The sequence below is a fragment of the Lepisosteus oculatus genome, chromosome 11 (genome assembly GCF_040954835.1).
Source record: "Lepisosteus oculatus isolate fLepOcu1 chromosome 11, fLepOcu1.hap2, whole genome shotgun sequence".
Taxonomy (NCBI): domain Eukaryota; kingdom Metazoa; phylum Chordata; class Actinopteri; order Semionotiformes; family Lepisosteidae; genus Lepisosteus; species Lepisosteus oculatus.
The window spans coordinates 12,777,800-12,796,810 of record NC_090706.1 but is presented as its reverse complement, the minus strand read 5'-3'; positions in this window follow the sequence as shown (position 1 = coordinate 12,796,810).

The window sequence follows — 19,011 nt, the reverse complement described above, 5'->3', positions numbered from 1 at the left end:
GTGGGGCCAGCAGGGGGCGCTCACCCCGTGGTCCATGTGGGTCCTAATGCCCCAGTATAGTGATGGGGACACTATACTGTAAACAGGTGCCGTACTTCGGATGAAACGTAAAACTGAGGTCCTGACTCTCTGTGGTCATTAAAAATCCCAGGGCGTTTCTCGAAAAGAGAAGGGGTGTAACCCCGGCGTCCTGGCCAAATTTCCCATTGGCCTTTATCAATCATGGCCTCCTAATAATCCCCCTCTATGAATTGGCTTCATTACTCTGCTCTCCTCCCCACTAATAGCTGATGTGTGGTGAGCGTTCTGGCGCACTATGGCTGCCGTCGCATCATCCAGGTGGGGCTGCACATTGGTGGTGGTGGAGGGGAGACCCCAGTACCTGTAAAGCGCTTTGAGTGGAGTGTCCAGAAAAGCACTATATAAGTGTAAGCAATTATTATTATTATTCATTAAGACAAGTTCCTGTCTTAATGTCCCTTTTTTCATAGCTCCAGCTTCACCTCTTCATCGAGCTTCTGAGTGTTGACTGATTTCAAGTCCTGGAGTGAAGCTGGCTTGTTTGGTGATGTGATTTTAGGTGGGGTTGTCAGGATAGGCTGCTGAATCTGGGACAAACTCTTCTATGTTAGTTTCTCAGTGTTCTTGATGTGATGATTGGAGTGCACACCTCTCTTGATGCTCTGTCAATATAGTTACATGTGAAGTGAAATGCTTTTTCTGTGGGGAGTTAGTTCATGTTCAGTTTTCATAGACATCATAGAGATGTGTCACTTAATTCTATATATTGCAGCATCTGAAAATCACTGATATTTTTAAATATTATTTAACCATGGCAAAATATGATATAGTGAACAAAGCAATAATTAAAAGCTCTTTATAACAGTTAAAATTATATTTTCTGAATGTTAATTATACTAAATTCCAAACTATATAAATACATTTTGCATTCCTTACCGTTCAGGTTTATATTCTCCGAGGATTTCATGCTTACTAGGATATTGGTCTATGGTAAATTTACAGATCTCCAAAATTGACTTCCATATTTTCTTCATATCATTATATAGGCAAAATTAATGTAGTTTTCTTGGTACTGTAGGTCTTCTTAGGGTGCGGCCTGTGGCATTCCCTGTCTTCAGCTATTACAGACTACACCACATGAAGAAGATTTATTGAATAGGAAGGCAAGAAATAAACACAGTAAAACTATCCCAGTAATTAGCTGTTACTCTGAGTAACAAAGCTATAAAAGAGTGATTGAGTACTGGTGTGGAGATTAATGAAGGTGACAGGGGTGACTTTGCAGTCCCAGTTTAAATGTAAATGGAGGACAGATTTCACCTCTCATGGAAAGATGCTAACATTATGTCACAGAGTGTATACGGTTTCCATGTTTCCCTAAAACAGTTCTGAGGGCTAATTTTGCAAATGTCCTCATCTTCAAATTCCAAATTTTCAAATCAGCCCTTCCAATAATTGAATGCTTGAAGGAATTTGTTCAAGTCCATCACTGCAAGCTGAAGCATCTGCCATTTAATTAAAGTACTTTATTATTGGGATTATCACCTTGTAGTTCTCCAACACTGCTCAAGTGGAATAAGAAGCTAAAAGCTTCAGTTTAATCCAGGCAACAGTTTATTGGTGTGATCAGTTTTTTTTTCTAAACTGACAATAGAATCACAGACACACAGTTATTTAGGGGTTATGGCCCAAATGAGAAGCATTTATACCCTAGGTTTTAGCTACAAAGTGAAATAAAGGTGAAAGCCTGATTAAAAGGGACTGTCTTTAAGAAATGTCAAAGTTGAAGAATTGTGTTATGCATTGCATGCATTTATTAATTCTACATTCATAAAATATTGAGAATCATTAAACTTCAATAAATAAGTATTGGAACCAATAGTATTTCTTGTGCTTTAAATGCATCTTTATTTATTATTATTTTTGTTAACAGACATTTATATTGAAGGCGGTTTACGATCAATGAGATTTAATTTGAGATTAAAATATTAACAGTGTAAACTCAGAAAATGCATTAGTACAGACAACAGTGTAGCATTACACAATGACCAAATGTGTTGCAAATATGAATACACAGGTTCTGAATATGAATACACAGTCTAAAAATAACTGAAATAACAATTCAATGTAAATCATAAAATATGTACAGAATACAGTATCGCAACACCTTAAACAGTCCAAAGGAAGAAGACCTGCATCTTGATAAAAAATGGTAGTCTCTCAGGAATCTAAAACTCCCTTCTTGAATGCAGGGATACCCACAAGCAAATGACAACCAAACTCCCTATTCTAACATTATTAGCCTAAGGATTACATAACACATGAACTCTCAATCTCCAAAAACAAATAAAACAGCAGGTTTTCCTATAGTGAAGCTCAGATTACCTGGCCAGAATTTGGTTTCTAAAACAGATCACAACAAGGATTTTGCACATAGATTCCTTTTGGGGAAAGAGAAGGATTTTGCATGATGATAATATTCCAGTTTCTCAATTTCTCTTGTGTTCTCCCTTGTTGTTCTCCCTCGGTGTCTTGTTTTCCCTGTATTCATGTTGTGCTCCCATTCTCGTCATTATATGTCCACACCCATTGTCTTTCGTCAGGTCTGTCAAGGGCAAAATGGCTTTCGTCAGTGAATAAAACAGTTCACCTTTCTGTCTGCTGGTTCCTGAGATGTTCTTTGGCCCAAAGAGGATTTAGTCTCTAAAATGTCAGTGTTACCTCTTAGAGGCCACAGAGCTTGCAGGTGGTGAGCTCCAGTTATTCTGCTGATGTGTCAGTTACTTCTTCCTGGAATTTCTTGTGGTGTAGACACTGCAGTCTGAACATTATTACACTGATGGATCAGACACATTCTTCATGGTCCTGTGGTGACCGTTTACGTTAAAGGGCACTATCTGTCCCTCAGTGAACCAGCTTTCTCTGGATTAGCTTGTTAACTTGTAAAATTTCTCATTCTTCAGCAAATGTTTCTCACATTCCTTTCTCAATCATTTCAATGTCAATTGGTTGATCTCCATTAGTTAAGTTAGGTCATGGCTGTACCTTTCATTGTTTTTCTATTAATTAAAATCATGTCTTTTTCACAGGTTATTTATTCAGATTCTTAATTGGTTCATTTTGGCAATTATAACTCCACTCAAATATCAAACACTGAGCACCTGGCATTTTATAAAATCACGTTTTGAGCTCAGAATTGGATATAAAAATGAACAGTACTATTCAATCAATAAACAAACCCATCTGCTCTCTACATAAAATTTAAATAACATTATGAATGTGCCAAATAAGCTATAGACATGAAACGTAGACTGTTGTGTATACAGTGTGTTGAAAACATAAGTACACTTATGATTTTATGGTTTAAACTATTTGACCTAACAAAGGACAATGATCCAAAACACACAAGCAAATTATTATAGAATATGATAAACATGGAATGGCCATGTCAAAATTCAGACCTAAACTCTTTTGAGGTGCTGTGGCAGGACCTAAAGAGAGCTGTGCTTACAAGAAAGCCCTAAAACACACAGAGAGGAAGCACTTGTGTAAGGAAGAAAAGAACTGAAATCCTCCCAGGTGATGTGAGAGATCAATCGACCCTTACAGGAAATAATTAACTCAAGTTGTTGCTGCTTAAGGTGGTGAATCAAAGGGTGCACCTAATGTACTATCTCACACAAAGATATTGAACGCTTTCAGAATTAAAAAAATAATAATAACAAAGTAAAAATTGTGTAGTTTCTTTGTCAAATGATGTTAATTTGAGCTACTGTTAGGACTTGGTGGGGACTAAGTGAAGATCAAATACTGTATGTCTAAATATGTCATATAGGTGCACACGATGAAATGAGTGGCAACTGTCTGTGTGCGATTATCGTGACTTTCATGACTTCAACATAAACACACTTGTCTCTCTGAGGATACTTAGGTAGTAAATTTCGAGCTAAGGCTCAATCACGAAGACGAAGGAGATTTCAAAGCAAGTCGGGGATAAAGTCACTGAAAAGCAGGAGAAGGATATGAACAAAAAAAACAAAAAGCGTTCAAGGATATGAACAAATATCAAAGTCTCTCAATATTGCTGTGAGCACAGTCTGGGCGAAAATGTGCAACAGTCAGCAATACACAGTACACTTCACACACTTTTAGGTAGGTTTTTCCTGGGAGTCCTAGTTCCCTCCAGAGGGTACCCCGCTTTGTGCCTCTTCCTTGCATAGGCTCCAGCTCCCCTGCGCCCCTGAATTTGGTGAAGCGGTTAAGATGGGTAGAACTAGTTTAACACTTTTCTACAAATAATTTATTGAATAGTGTTTTAAAATGCTGTCTCGCGTATCGGTTTGGCACCTTCAGTACCGTTAATTGTAATAGATTGGGAAAATTAGTGAAGATAAGCAAAATCATTAGGGCAAATCAATTCACCTACACTAAATATCTTAAACAAACAGACGATTGTAATCCCAGAGCACTATGGAGTTGTTGGCTCACCTCCTGTACTGTGAATTCACACTACTCCCATCTGGGAGATGCCTCTGTGTCCTCAAATATAACAGTAACCGTCTCAGGAAATGTTTCATCCTCTCTACAATCACACTCTGTAATGTTTGCCTGTCTTTGTGTTACTGCTCTTTTTGACCGTACCTTAAAACAAGTTTCCCCAAAGGAAGTACTTAAGAGTACATTGAAATTAAATTGAGGAAAACCTGTTTCAGTCTGCTACAGACTTAAAACTGGAGTGAAGACATTCTTTTCAGCATTACACAGACCTGAAACACAAGACCAAAACTCATTGGTGCAGCTTAAGAATAAGAAGTGAATGTTCTTGAGTGGCCCAGTCAAAGTTCTGACTTGAATCCTTTTATGAATTTGTCTTGAGACTTGAAAACTGCTGTTCATGAGCAATGCCAACATGAAAGAATTTGAGCAAATCTGCCGTAGAGAAAGGGACAAACTAGACCAAGTCAGTGTGCAAAGTTGGTACAGACTGACCCAAAACTACTTCCAACTGACCAAGATGCTTTCATTAAAATACTTCATTTTTTTCTTTAGTTTTTAAAGACGTTTACTATAATCTTTCAGATTTTGAATAAAACATTGTTTAAAACTGTGTATGCATCATTTTGTGATTTCAAAAAATGTCACACCATAGGAATGATCTGGACAGTTTTTCAAGGCACTGTAATATATAATCATGTGAGCAAACAGAAGTACATTCTACATTAACAAGTAAAAAAAAACAATATCATAGCTGTGTAGCCTTTTCAGATATGTGCTGTACTTTATATACTGTATAAACTGTTGTCTACGAAGTCTCAACCTGGTAAGCAACAACACTTGAATTTAACCAAAACTGATTTTGTGGTTTATTAATCATGTTTGGAAAAAATAATACATACTAGATCTTTTACGAATGTGGTATAAAAGAGCAGGGCACTGAAAATAAGAAAAATTAAACCATGAGAAGAACAAGAGAGGCTATTCACCTTTACAACCGTTATTCAATATTACACACAATTCTGAATGAACCCAGTGTATTAGCCTTCAGTGTGTAATTTGGTGTAGTTTTATATTCATGTATTAAAAATTCTTCTTTCTCATATTATTGCTCAATTTGTTTTTCATTTTCATTTGTATTATCATGTTCTCCATATGGAAAATCATTTGAAATAATATCTTTAATAATTCATGTTTAGCTCAGATATTTTGAATAGAAGATAATTAGGGCCTCTCTCCCCTCAGGAGCTATGTATAACAAACACGAGCAATGAAAATAGATCCTCTACAATTTCAAGTGAATAAACTGTGTAAAATGAAATATTGGATTCATTGTTATCAGAATGAATTGTTTTCTATATTTCTAGCATGTTCTGAAAGTAAAAATCACTCCTTTTAACATATACACAAGTAAGAAGGTAAACAAGAAAACAAACTTCAATATTACTTGAAAATATAACCGATAAAACTTTAAAAATTATATTTCAATCAGATCCCAAAATCATCCCATATAATAATTTATAGGGAAAGGTGTGTCACCTTTTCCTTTGACTTAATGAGGAGCATTAATACACAGATACATACATTAAGATTAATGTGTCCCCTTGCAGAAGTTATTCTCTTTCAAAATGAGAATGGCAACATTTAATAAACAATTCACAACAATTACCCCAGGGAGGGGACAGATCAATAAGGCAAAGATATGCCCTATGACTTCAGAAATGAATCCTCATGATCCCTTAAAAGGAGTAACAACAGTTTTTCTCTGCAGATAGTCTTTGAGAGGTGGGTGGTAGGGTGGAGGATCTATTATGTGAAGATGAATCACTTCTCAGTGACAGATCAAAAATCGTCTTCTCTCATGGTAAAGGTGAATATTTTATTCAGGGACCTAGGATATAATTGAGTTCATCTCTTATGTTAACATGAGCTACATTCTTGAGTCATTAATCTCAGATCTTAAACCTTATATCTTAAATTAGTCATAAGACCCCACTTTTCCAGATGTGCAATAACCTATAACAGACATTGTGATCCTTAACGTTATTAATGGGTGATATTCCCACCTTCATTACACACCGCTGAAGAGCACTGGGTCCTGGGTTGAGCTGTGTTACCCAGACACTTTATATCTTATTGCAATGCTGTGCGGTGGTGGGTTTTAATAAAGCAGATGTAGTCAGGATTTAGAATTTCTTAGTCCATAATGTGCAAAGAGATCAAAGTTTAATAAAACAGTCACAGTGAAAAATTGTCCCAGTCAAATAAAGGTTGAATCTCTACAGCTCAGACCCGTGAATCAATAAATATGACATTCATAAGTATTGCAGGCAAGAAAAATAACAATAGCACACACACACATTATATATCAGTGAAAAATAAAGGAGTTTACTGTTCCACACAATCACTTAAAATGCTTTAGAATTTAGCTTTAGCTATTTAGTAAGAAGTGTAAAAGGGATGAAAGTTGTACAAAACAGATGAGGTACAGTATACATATGAGATGTTTTCCACCTGTTTAATTTGCGTTATATCCCCTCAGAGAAAAAAAAAGACACCTTTACGTTTACAGTACATTATAGAAGGGGCAAACTAAAAGGTGCCACAGTCAGACTTGCTTTGACTGTTGTATTTTTCTCTTTGCATCTACTGTAATGGAACAACATGGTGGCATCACTGTTTTGCAGAGCTGTGGTCCTGGGATCCTATCTGTGTGCAGTTTGTATGTTCTCCCTGTGCCTATGAGGATTTCCTCCTGCAGACATACTGGAAGGTTATTTGGCTTTGGGGAAGATTAGCCCTGATGGGAGCGTGAGTGTGTTTGTATCTGTGAGTGCCACCTTTGGGACTGCTGTGCTGTCCAGGGTGTGCTTCACCTTATGCCTGCTGCTTGCTGGGATAGGTTCAGACTCCCCCCGTGACCCTGAATTTGATAAAGAAGTTAAATATGGGATAGATGGGTCTGCTGTAATTTCTGAAGAATTTATATTTTTGTTTGCTGCTTCGGGTTTAAACAGTTTTAGCTTAGACATTCTAATCTGGGAAAAAAGACTTCCTCCAACACATGCCCCAGTACATTGTTGTACAGTATATATGTCAACAAGACCTCTCCATTGTCCCCCAACCAGTTGAAAATACTGTGTGTTACCTTCCTCAACCCCTTGCTTTCCGAAAATGATGATAGTGTATTTTTCAAGGACCCTATCTGTTCAGATCAAAATATCTAACATCTTGATGGAATCCATGATACCTCTCCTTTCTTCTGCTTTCAATATCACATTCTTGTTGGCCATCATTCTCAGTGGATTCTCAGTATACTGTACGACAGAGGCAGGCCATTTCAAAGACCTGTAATGCAATACATACTGTCTATTGTAGCAGCCGTTAGCTGCCTACTGGATATGGGGACAGAAACCTGAAACTGGACTGTTGATTTGCATGGGGGCATGCTGGGACTGCAGAGTTTGAGAAGTTTTCATTTTTAATTTTTTGCTCTGCATCTACAGTATTACTGTAACTGTGTTAGCCATCTGCATTGTGAGTGATCCTGTATCAGGGCAGCTCTGCCATTAAATTTTAAAGAGCCACCCAGTCACTGTACAGTATATGCAGTAAGCAGTTATCCCCCAAAATATTATTAGTATTGTTAATTACTGTACCTAGTTTTGTTATAATTATTGTCTCTATAACTTTAAATGTAATAAATGATTGTAACATATTATTGTTCTAGACTGTAATTACTCACTTCAGCTTTGTCACCTATGTTATGGATTGTCACTATATTATAATTTTTCCAACCCATGAGTACTACCTATGTCTGTAGAAAGGGTTATGTTAATATCAAGTAAATTAATATCATACAGACCCGGAGAACTGTTTTTGCTCAGAAACATTTTTGCTCTTCTTTGCTCAATCTTTTTCTGTCTTTTTGCTTGGGAATACCGAAGGTTTTATTTAACTTTGGGATCCATTACAATATTAATTTCTCTCTCTCACTTGGATTTTGTAATAAATCTTGTTCAGGAGTTCTTTAAATGCATTGTTTGTTATTGTGTTTCTTTTTAATACTCTTATATTGCACTCTCTTTCTCCTTTTTTTCTTACGAATTGATTTGTTGAACCATTAAGGCAACTGATTTCTAACCTTTGATGTACTGTAAGTGGGATAAATCTGTTTTGTGTTTCAAGCAGAATCCTCTTAAAGAGTTGCCATCCATTGTCCTCCATTTCCATATCTATCCTGCTTCATTGTACGACAATCTGTCTCATTTCTACAAATCCTATTTTCCTGAAATAGAATACTTTTGACTCTAGATGTACTATTTCAAAGAATACTTCAAAGCATACCAGATATAGAGTTCATTAATGGTCTCTGATCTGTTTTCTTCTGCCTGAATCATTTGGAAGGTCTTGATCAATACTGAGCTTTCTCCTTGAATTTGTTCCGGCAAACTGAGTAAGAAAGTATTATTTAACATTTCTAATATTTCAGTTTCTTACAGCTACTGACATTCCTATAGATTGTTCGCAGTCTGTGCCAGAAGGTTGAAATCCCCCATAATCCCCCCTGCTTCCTTTGCACATATTTTTAATGTTTTCATATTTTTAGTTTTCAATCATATGAATTATTGCGTAACATTATACAGTATGTTTTTTTTTTAAATGACCCATACAGCTTCTTAGACTCTTGATTCCTCTTGGCTACATTTATGAGCCTGAATATGCATTGTGATGTATAGGCCTACACCTCCCCCTCTTCCATCTTTCCTGTCTCTCTAGAACAGTTTATATTTGCTGGTGTTACATTTATCAATATTGTGTTCAGTTAGCCATGTTTCTCTCATTGAAGTTGCATAATTACCTGCTAAGGTCCATGTATCTTGTTTCTAATACCCTAAACATTTAGGTTTAAGCATTAACGTACCCAGTATTATTTTGTTTTGGTTTCCCATTAAGTTCTCTTTTTGACTTTATTCCTACTGTATCCACATTTTTAAATCTCTCTCTGCCTCCCAATCTAGTTTTGATAAAATGTGAATATCTCTTTGGATCTTTGTGCTAAGACAACTGGTGCTAATTTAGTTGAGATGTAATCTATAACATCTGTATAGGTAGCCTTTGCTACAATATGTGTTGTGTTGATGGATTAATACTGGAAGTTGTTCAAATTTGCATGGTGCAGGTACAGTAGGTTTCCTGTGACAACTACTGATTTGATGCTGTTCTTCAGTTCATGAATTAATTACTTGAACTCATTTGTGAATGGAAAGTGTGCTTTTCATACTAATGCTGTTTGTTCTGACACAAATTTAAATAAAAATGGAAGTGAAAATAGAGAAAGTCGTTTAACACTGATGTAGATCTGTAAGAAAATAAGAAAGCTTTTGCTGTTCTGGAATGATTCAGGTTCTTAAAGGAATGTCTGACTGACAGGCTAAGGGAATGAATCCTTTTTAATCTTGAAAAGAGCAAACTACAATATACAGTATGGGAACATGATTCAAGTATTTAAACTCCTCAAAGTGATTGACACCTATAGCCCATGGATTTCTCCAGGATTTAGAGTAAAACCTGAACCAGTAGATGCAATTGGAAGCTACAGTATGTGGAACTGGGAGTAATTCTTTCTACAAAAAGTATATATATATATCAAGCTACCTGTTGTTGAATTGTCCCTGCCAGATTGTCCCTGGCAGACTGAATTGGTAGAACACTTTGATACCATGATATCATCTGTCGTCTGATGCCACTTTTATAGGTGGCTCAATTTGTAGACAGGTGGTCAAATCTGTCTCATCATCGTAACACATGTGGGCCAGTTTTGGGAGACCATTCTTTTTAAATATCCTATGGTGTTGCATCAGGACAGTATTTTGTTGAACAAAAATGACAACTAAAACTTTTAGTCTTGAGCAGAGAAGACTACAAGGAGACCTGATACATGTATTGAAAAAACTATGAGGAAGTGCATTTAATACCAAGAACAGGACATTCTTTTTATGTAAGGCGTTTTGGGAGAACATGTTACAAGTTACATAGTCATGAAGTCAAAGCTGGGACCCTGGATTCTTAAATGAAATTGCTGGATAAAAACTTCAGTTTCCTGATAATGTCCAAATGGTCTAGATGGGATGAATGGGCTCTTCTCATTTCTTTTCCTATATTCTTTAAACTGTATTGCTTTATGGTTTTGGAAATAAATACAGTAATAGAGATGATCATTGGAAATTTGTGAAATGCAAAAGTATTATTTCCCTTTAGATCACAAAATTCTTTTTTTTTTCATCTCACAATTAATCTGTAAATCCCAGGTCCTCAGTCATTTCACTGCTAACATTATTTGTTATGCATTGCTTCAGTAAAACATGTTGAGATAGGTTGCTATCTAACATATGACATGGTTCCAATTAAAAAAAAAATATTTTACCTTTCCATTCATCCATTTTCTAATGTCCTCATTCAATACAAGGTCGCAGGGGAGCAAACCAGTTGCAAGGCAGAGTACAACCTAGTTGAGAAGCCAATTAATCACAGGGAACACACGGTCACAAAAATGCCCACACTCACGCCAGGGCCAGATTAACCTTCCAGTAGGTCTTTGGATAATGGGAGGAACCTGGAGGAAACTCACTTGAACACCGGGAGAACTCCATGCATATAGCACCTCAAGAATTGAACCCAGGGCCCCATCACTGCGAGGCTGCAATTGTGACCACTGAGCTGTCATGTTGCTATATGCATTATTAATAATACATTATGATGAGTAATTGATAAACATGATAGTAAAACATTATTTCACAGAGGAGAACTACAATGGCAAAAACAATCTCTTAATGATTTGCTGCAAACTTTTGAGTTTGTCTGCGAGTCAAAATTACCATTTTATTGTAAAAGGAAATAAATCAAATTCATATTTCTACCCATGCTGTATATTACTAATTGCACTGACCTTACAGTAGGTACTGTAGAGATGAAAGGTTCTTTGTCCTTACTGCCAATCCTTCAAGTCAACCAGCCCCCTACAGTCATGACAGAAGCGTCCTGCTAATAAGAGGTGTGCTTCTGCAGTCTGGTGTTTTAATTGTGTTTTTCTGCCAGGTGAAAAGATAAGAGAAATAGATCAGACTGCCCAGTACAGTCTTCTGCAGTGCTGAAGCACCCGAAGCAACAGGAGTGGCATTCTCTTGAGGTTAAAAGGAAGGTCATGCAGCAGAATCTGTCTACAGGGTGAAGATTTCATCTGGTCATGCTGGTAAACATCATGAGATTTTACAGAGAAGATCTAACAGATACTGACAAGACCAATTTACTGTATCATCAAGCAATGCTGACTGTTGCTTGAAATTATGATATAGAGTGAAATGGAGTTTGAAATAAAATCAGTAGGATTCTACTTCTGTACTGTTGCATATAACAACAAATATAATGTCTGCGTGGTTCAGATTTCATTAGACCTTATGAATCTTTCAAAACAGAACAAGATAATTGCCCTAGATGTTGTTTAAACTTAAAAAGTTTAAGTTGTACTCACATAATATGTACTGTAAGTCTTATAGAATATATACTGTATGTCTCCCAGTATCATTTTCCAGTTAATTATAAGATAATATTTTTAGAATATTCTTCCTATATATCTAACTTTGACAAATGCAAATTGTCCAGTGTCCTATTTCATCCTTAAAGGCCACATTGGAAGTACACTGCAAGTTTGCAGCAGTATCCTACCATGATGTTTAGACTACTATTTAACTTATAATGATTTCAATCAAAGCACTTGGTTATACTGTAGGTGCAGGTGTCTTTAGAAGACAGGCCTCATCCCACTAAGTGAGATCATTGTGGAGCGGTCTATACATGATCCTTTCTCACTCTAGAGTTTCTTTTTTTTTTACATTCATATGCAACTACACAAATAGTAACTCACAGCCTCCAATCACAATTATTATTTTTTCTCTTTCTGCACAGACACACACATCTACTCATAGCATGTACCATGTACCATGTACCATGGCGTGTACCATGCTGGGACCCTGTCAACGTCCTTCTCAGTTCCTGCAGTGGAGACATCCAGATATCTCATGTTAGCAAAAGGTCAGAATCAGGACAGACAACTCCCACTGCTCTTCTCCCCACCAGCTCCACTTCCTGCAATGTGGACACCACAAAATACACCAACAGACAAGCCAACTGTCAGGAAAGCGATTGGTAGAATAGGAGGATCCTTATGTGTCCTGCAGAATGCAGAGTAGCACAGACACAAACCAAAAGACGTAATCCAGAGGCTTGGTCAATTAAGGAGGCAATGAGTCCAGTCACCAGGGAAATCCAAAAGACGATCCAAAAACAAAATCCAAAAGCCGTGGTCAAAAGGCAGGAGCAAAGATTCAGTACCAGGCAATCAATCAAAAGGCTTAGAAACACACACAAGAGCATTCTACAGGAGGCTTCTCAACAGTGAGCATGGATTGGTGTGTGGGGCAACTTTAAATACTGAAGGGAAAAGGATGTGGTTGGATAATTGGTCTGGTGTGAGAATTTGTGGAATCTGGTGCATGTGGGAATGTGATGATGTTCAATTAGGAATGAGATTGTGAAACGGTGGGTTTGGGAATGCAACAGCATTTGCGAGGGAGAGTGTGGGGCGTGACAGTAATGGAACGGCGTTTGCGAGAGAGAGTGTGGGGCGTGACACCAACCTATTGAGGACTGAAGGATTACAGCTGAGTCTCCAGCTCTCTAGTTCCCAATTATATTTTCACTGAACACTGCCCAACAGCAGAATCAAGAGTTTAATCAGCCCTCCACCCTGCTTTAGTCAGGGCTGAGTCTCCTGCCCTCCAGTCTCAGAACTTCGTAATGAGTGGCCATTCCAGCTCAGCAATTTCACAAACATGCCACTTTCTTCAATTTGTTTCACTCACTTGGGCATGACAAGGCAGAACGGGAGAGCTTCTACAGTCTGAAAGCTCCATTTCCATCAGCACCTCTCCGGGCTCCTCCTCACACATTATTCACCTTCTGGGGAAGACCGAGCAGCCTTCTCCACCTGTTGTCTTCTCACGCACTATTAATGACCACAAACACTGATGACATCTCCACATCTATTGATGACTCCCCTTGGATACCCAGGCCACAAGTCCGGTGCCTCAAAGGAGAAATTCAACCATCCACTTGTTTCTGCATCCTACGGTGATTGCATTGTCTATACCTACCACATCACTAGTGACCACTATGCATCACCCTATCCAGTCCATAACATTGCTTTTCAATGTACTCTCACTCAGAGCCCAGCCAACACCATTGCAGCGACATTTCATAAATCTCTCCAGCTAACAACAATGCTGTCCTAACTGGCTTCCGTCCCTGCACCTATGCAGCTTTTGGGCTGGTAGCACCCACCCAATTTGTACAATTTGCACTTATTTTACTTAGCAGATTTGTTCAAAATGTGTCCAGTTACTTGGCAAGCAGTTTTCAGGTTTTTCCAAATATTCTCAATCAGAGAATTCAAGTCATCTTTGGGTGGGCCACTCAAGGTAATTCACTTTCTTATTCTTAAGTCTCTCAAATGTAGTTTTGACTTTGTGTTTTGGGACATTGCCCTGCTGAAAGGTGGAGCTTTCACCCCTGTCTGTGGCAGAATGAAACACTTTCCAGTCCGTACTCCCTATTTAGCCATTGATTATTTGCTGTTTCAAAGTTGTTGTTGTCTTCACAGTGGGATCTCTCACCACTTTCCTCCTTGCCTGGCAACTCACTTTGGTGAGATGGTGTGATCTAGGCAGTGTCTGGATGGTACTACTGTGTGCACCTTTTCTTAATGTCTGAGCTCACGGGGATATTCTGAGACTTCTATATTTTGTACCCTTCTCCTGGTCTGTGTTTTTTATTGACTTTACACATGACTAACTTTGAAATCTTCTTAGTCAATAACGATAGTGAGAGCTACAATTATTGTACAAACAATAGTGTTGCTCATTTTGTGCACCTTTGCCATAGTAAACAGTGTGCAATCCTGCCTTTTCCATTTTTCTTTCATATTAATGATCTATTTACTTCTTTTTGATTTTTATGATGAATGTGTGGAGTAGGTTGTACTGTATATAACAAATATTAATTAATATTAATTAACTCCAAAGTGTCATGACTGCAAACTTTAAAGCACAAAAATGTGCAAATGGTGCAAAGGACTGAATGCTTTTGTAAAGTATTGTACATCCTTTGGATCAAAAATGATATCCTGACTAGTCTGTTATTAAAGATGGGCACTGTTTGTAAGAAAAAGAGTGTTAACGCTGATGTCCTGACAAAATTATATGCGGGCTTGAATAATCTTGTCATCCTAAATTTCCTCTTAAACCAGCTGATGAAGCAATTTCATCCTTCTTCTATCAGATCTGCTCATTATTGTCTCGGCAAGAACAGAATAAACCAGGTGGGTGCTGCATTTCAGTAGTGGATAAGTGGTTCTCTGTCATTATGGGATCATTCAGGATAAAAAGCATGATATACTGTAAAAGGAAGGAATTAATTTACTGTATGCAAAAAATATACACTCATAACTAGGGTTTTGTTTAGTGTTCTTAAACAAAGTGTTGATTTTTACTTTAAATTAATGTTGCTTTAATGACATTTTATATAAGAAAAATATTATTTGCTTCTAGTTTATATATACAGTGCTAGTATATATAATATTATTATATATTAAACTTGACACAGTTGGTTTTGTGACAATTTACATGAAAAAAAAACAGCAAAAGCAAAGCAATGAAACCTCCAATGCCTCCAATGCAAAGTAATGCCTCCAATTACAGACTTTAGTCTAGAAAGTGTTGAGATACTATATACCGTATTGTGCTAAAATCTCCCCATGTGGTCCAGACTTTAACCTGAAAGTTTTCTGGGTGAAACCATGACAACAGTCCAGGCCAGACAAACCTGTCCTTATGCTGTGAGAGTCAAGAAGTTTTCTATAAAGTTTCCTTGACAGATGGTCCAGGAGATTACGGGTCTCTGGTCTTGTTCAGAGACCTAAATGACCCGAGCAATGTGGATCAGACTGAAAAGAAACTCTCAAACTGGTCAGCATTTTGAGTTATACAGTAGCTGTTAAGTGACCAGCATTGCTGCATATTAAAAAAATGTGTATTGAGATTTACCTTCCACTTGCGGTTTAGACCATTTTTTTTTCATTATTGTAAAAGGAAATGCATTATTTTTGGGTAATAAATTTAAATAATTGTTTCAATATTTTTAAATGCATTATTAGTTACAATACAGAATATTCTGAGAACAAAGTTTTAGTCTAAAACAAAAAGAAAATATTACATTTTTACAAATTCTGCAATCTATTTAATAAAAAATAATTGCATATATATATATACTGTAAGTGTATCACGAAGTGACATGGTGGTAGTGGTTAGCATTTCTCCCTCACAGGTTTGGGTCCCTGTCTTCAATTCCAGACCAGGGATACCATCTGTGGAGTCTGCATGTTCTCCGCTCCAACAGTCCAAAGATACAGTATACTGGTAGGTTAATTGGCTTCTGGGAAAAATGTCCCTGGATGAGCGTCTACAGTACGTGCCTGTGTTTGTGTCTGTCTGCCCAGCAATGGACTGTTGTCTGTTGGGCAAGCAGTTAGAAATTGATGGATATACATTAGGGCAAGCTGTTTAGAATTCATTAAATAATTCTTAGGTTATTGATTTGTAATTTGTACACTATTAAAGTTATCTTCTGGAGATTTATTTAAAATAGCTAATATTTCCTGTAACACATTTTCAATGGAAAATATCAGTGCTCAAGTGTGGATAAATGTCTGCTTCCTCAGAGTTCAGACTGCATCTTTCTACCCATGTGATGTTTCATTATTCTTCGTAAAAATGCTTGTATTTTATGTGATCTTGTAGTGATAAATGGACAATCTGAGATTTTCCTAAAATGCACAAATGAATTAGAAAAATGTCTGAGGAAAATACTGTTGTCTCCCCAGGAATTATTTTGGTTTATCGTAGTATCTTGACTTTCTCATCCCCGTGATACATTAACATTTAAAAAAACAGCAAGCCACTATATCTTTTGAAACTGTTTACCGTTGGATTAGTCATCCAAGCATGTTCATGCTTGAGCAGAACATGTGGTGTCACAGACAATAAAAAAACAAACATTCCTGGAATTAACAATGACAAGGAATGCATACATCTGTAGATTTCTTTTTGGTAATCTAATCCCTGTTGAATTGTAGTTTTTAACACAAAAAGTATAAAATCAGTCAATAAAACGTCAGCACATTTGTGGACCCAAGATTCCATTATTCCATAATTCTTATCACCCATATTGTGCTTTGCATAAAGACATTTTGAGGAATTTTACTGTATATACACCACTAAACTGTACCACCCACCTGGGTGACACACAGCAGCCAAACAATACTATGAAATCTCATATGGCCAAGAAGTAAGGACCTTGTTTATCATCATCCTAAGGACAGCACCTTTAGGAATTTAGTATCTACAGTTACCCTACTGGAACTTCTGTCCCAGAAGTGTGAAACCAGTTTTACTGGTCCAAAACTGCTCCTCTATTGGTTTTCCTAAGAGGTTGTAAAGTTAATCACAACTCAAACCACATTCAGTTTCACTTACCTTCGAGATCTGGTGAGATCGGACTGCAGGGCTGTAATGCTACTGTATATGTAAGATGTGTAGTCATTTGAGAGACTTTTGAATGATGAGATCTATATAAATTGTTTAATATCATTATCATTATCACAGTTGTGAGTATATTCCAAGGCCCTTATTAATTTTCTGTATCTCAGATTGAACTTTTGATTCAACTTGTACTTTTTTAACAGACTCAGCTTTAAGGAATTTTTCATCTTTCTAGATATTTTGATGGCTTTTGTAGCAGCTTCATTACTTCTTGTGTCTCAAATCATTTAGGTTCTTGACAGAAATGAGCAATGCTCAAAGGGGTATGCGACTAATTTTTCAGTTATGTTTCTATTACTTTTTCAGGATCTCTGACTCCTGCCATTGCTTCTTAATGACCATCCCTAGGACTTGGTTTGAACATATTCTGCTGAGTTGGCTATTTTGCATCCTGTCAGAAGGCTTAAGTCAAATGACTTAGCTGGCTGAGGTCTCAGTTGTTGAAAGAGGCAAATGTGAATCCAAGAGACACCAACTGCCTCATCAAATCTAATTATACTGAGTTTTATATACTGTAACAAACTCAATGTATCTCACAAGAAAGCAAAATTCTGCTGCATAACAACACATACAAGTAATAAATATTCTCGTGAACCTTAAAAACTACATTGCTTCTTAATTTGTAAACGCAGCTGTTGCAATGTCAGGTTCACCTCAAAACCCCAGATAAATAAATAAGACCAAAAAGTTTTTTTTTAAACAAAATAAATACATTTGGGGTAGAAGCAAAAATACTTCAATGACCTCATTTAATGCAGCTTTTTATTTAAGCAGATTTGCTTTAATAACCTGATTATAAAGATTTGTGATAAATGGCTCATTAAAAGTCTATCAAAGTGTTTTATTATTTTGGAAGCAGGCCGGTCTCTAATGGGACATTAATGTTATCTGTTACAACATTAACGGGTGTGCAAAGCTATCTGTCATTAACTGTGCACAGCCCTATACATGCCCAGTGCTTGTTTCCATTGGCTGATAACTAATTCTGATAAAGCTACATGATGTACACCCTTGTACTCTGAGATAAACAGCTTGAGGGAAAAGTGCTGATGCCTAGGAAATTCCTGCTATAATATGTCCCAGGAGCCTGTTAATAAATGTGACATCCAGACAGAAATACAAATACAGAAAAACGAGAGCATTAGCAATGTGCACTACTCTCAGCAAAAAGAGTCAAAGGAGAGTAAATTAAAGTGTATTAAAGCCCATTAAACATCTCTAGGTTTTGTTTGATTCTTTGAATATTATTGCAAACGTAAAACATGTGTTTTAATATATGTAAGATATCAGACTCAAATGAATTCTACAACTGTTTTTCCTTAAGCAAATAACAGAAATAACAGTATGAAGATGTAGTATGGTGTAACATAATAGTAAATTAGTACTGTAATTCTACTCTTTTGGCATGTTATTATGGTTTTACTGTGTCATTGTGGCCCATGATGAGAATATGTTTTCACATGGCCAGTGTAGAGGGGGGCCATATGAGGGACAGTAAAGTCACTGTCACCTAAAACATGTGCTGTGATAAATTATAACAGACCACATTGTTGGAATAGTAAACCTGTAGATGCAAGTTACTGTACTGAGTGCAGTACAGTACTGAGAAATAAATTAGCAGCACAAATGCTTGAGTACTGATGAAGATAATGCTGGAGAAACACCCTACTGCAGCACCTAATAGATGCATGTTTTTTATTGTAAAAATGAAAACTTTGTACATCATGGCACCAACAGTACAATACCTGTACAAACACAGACACATTGGAATTGGATGATAAAC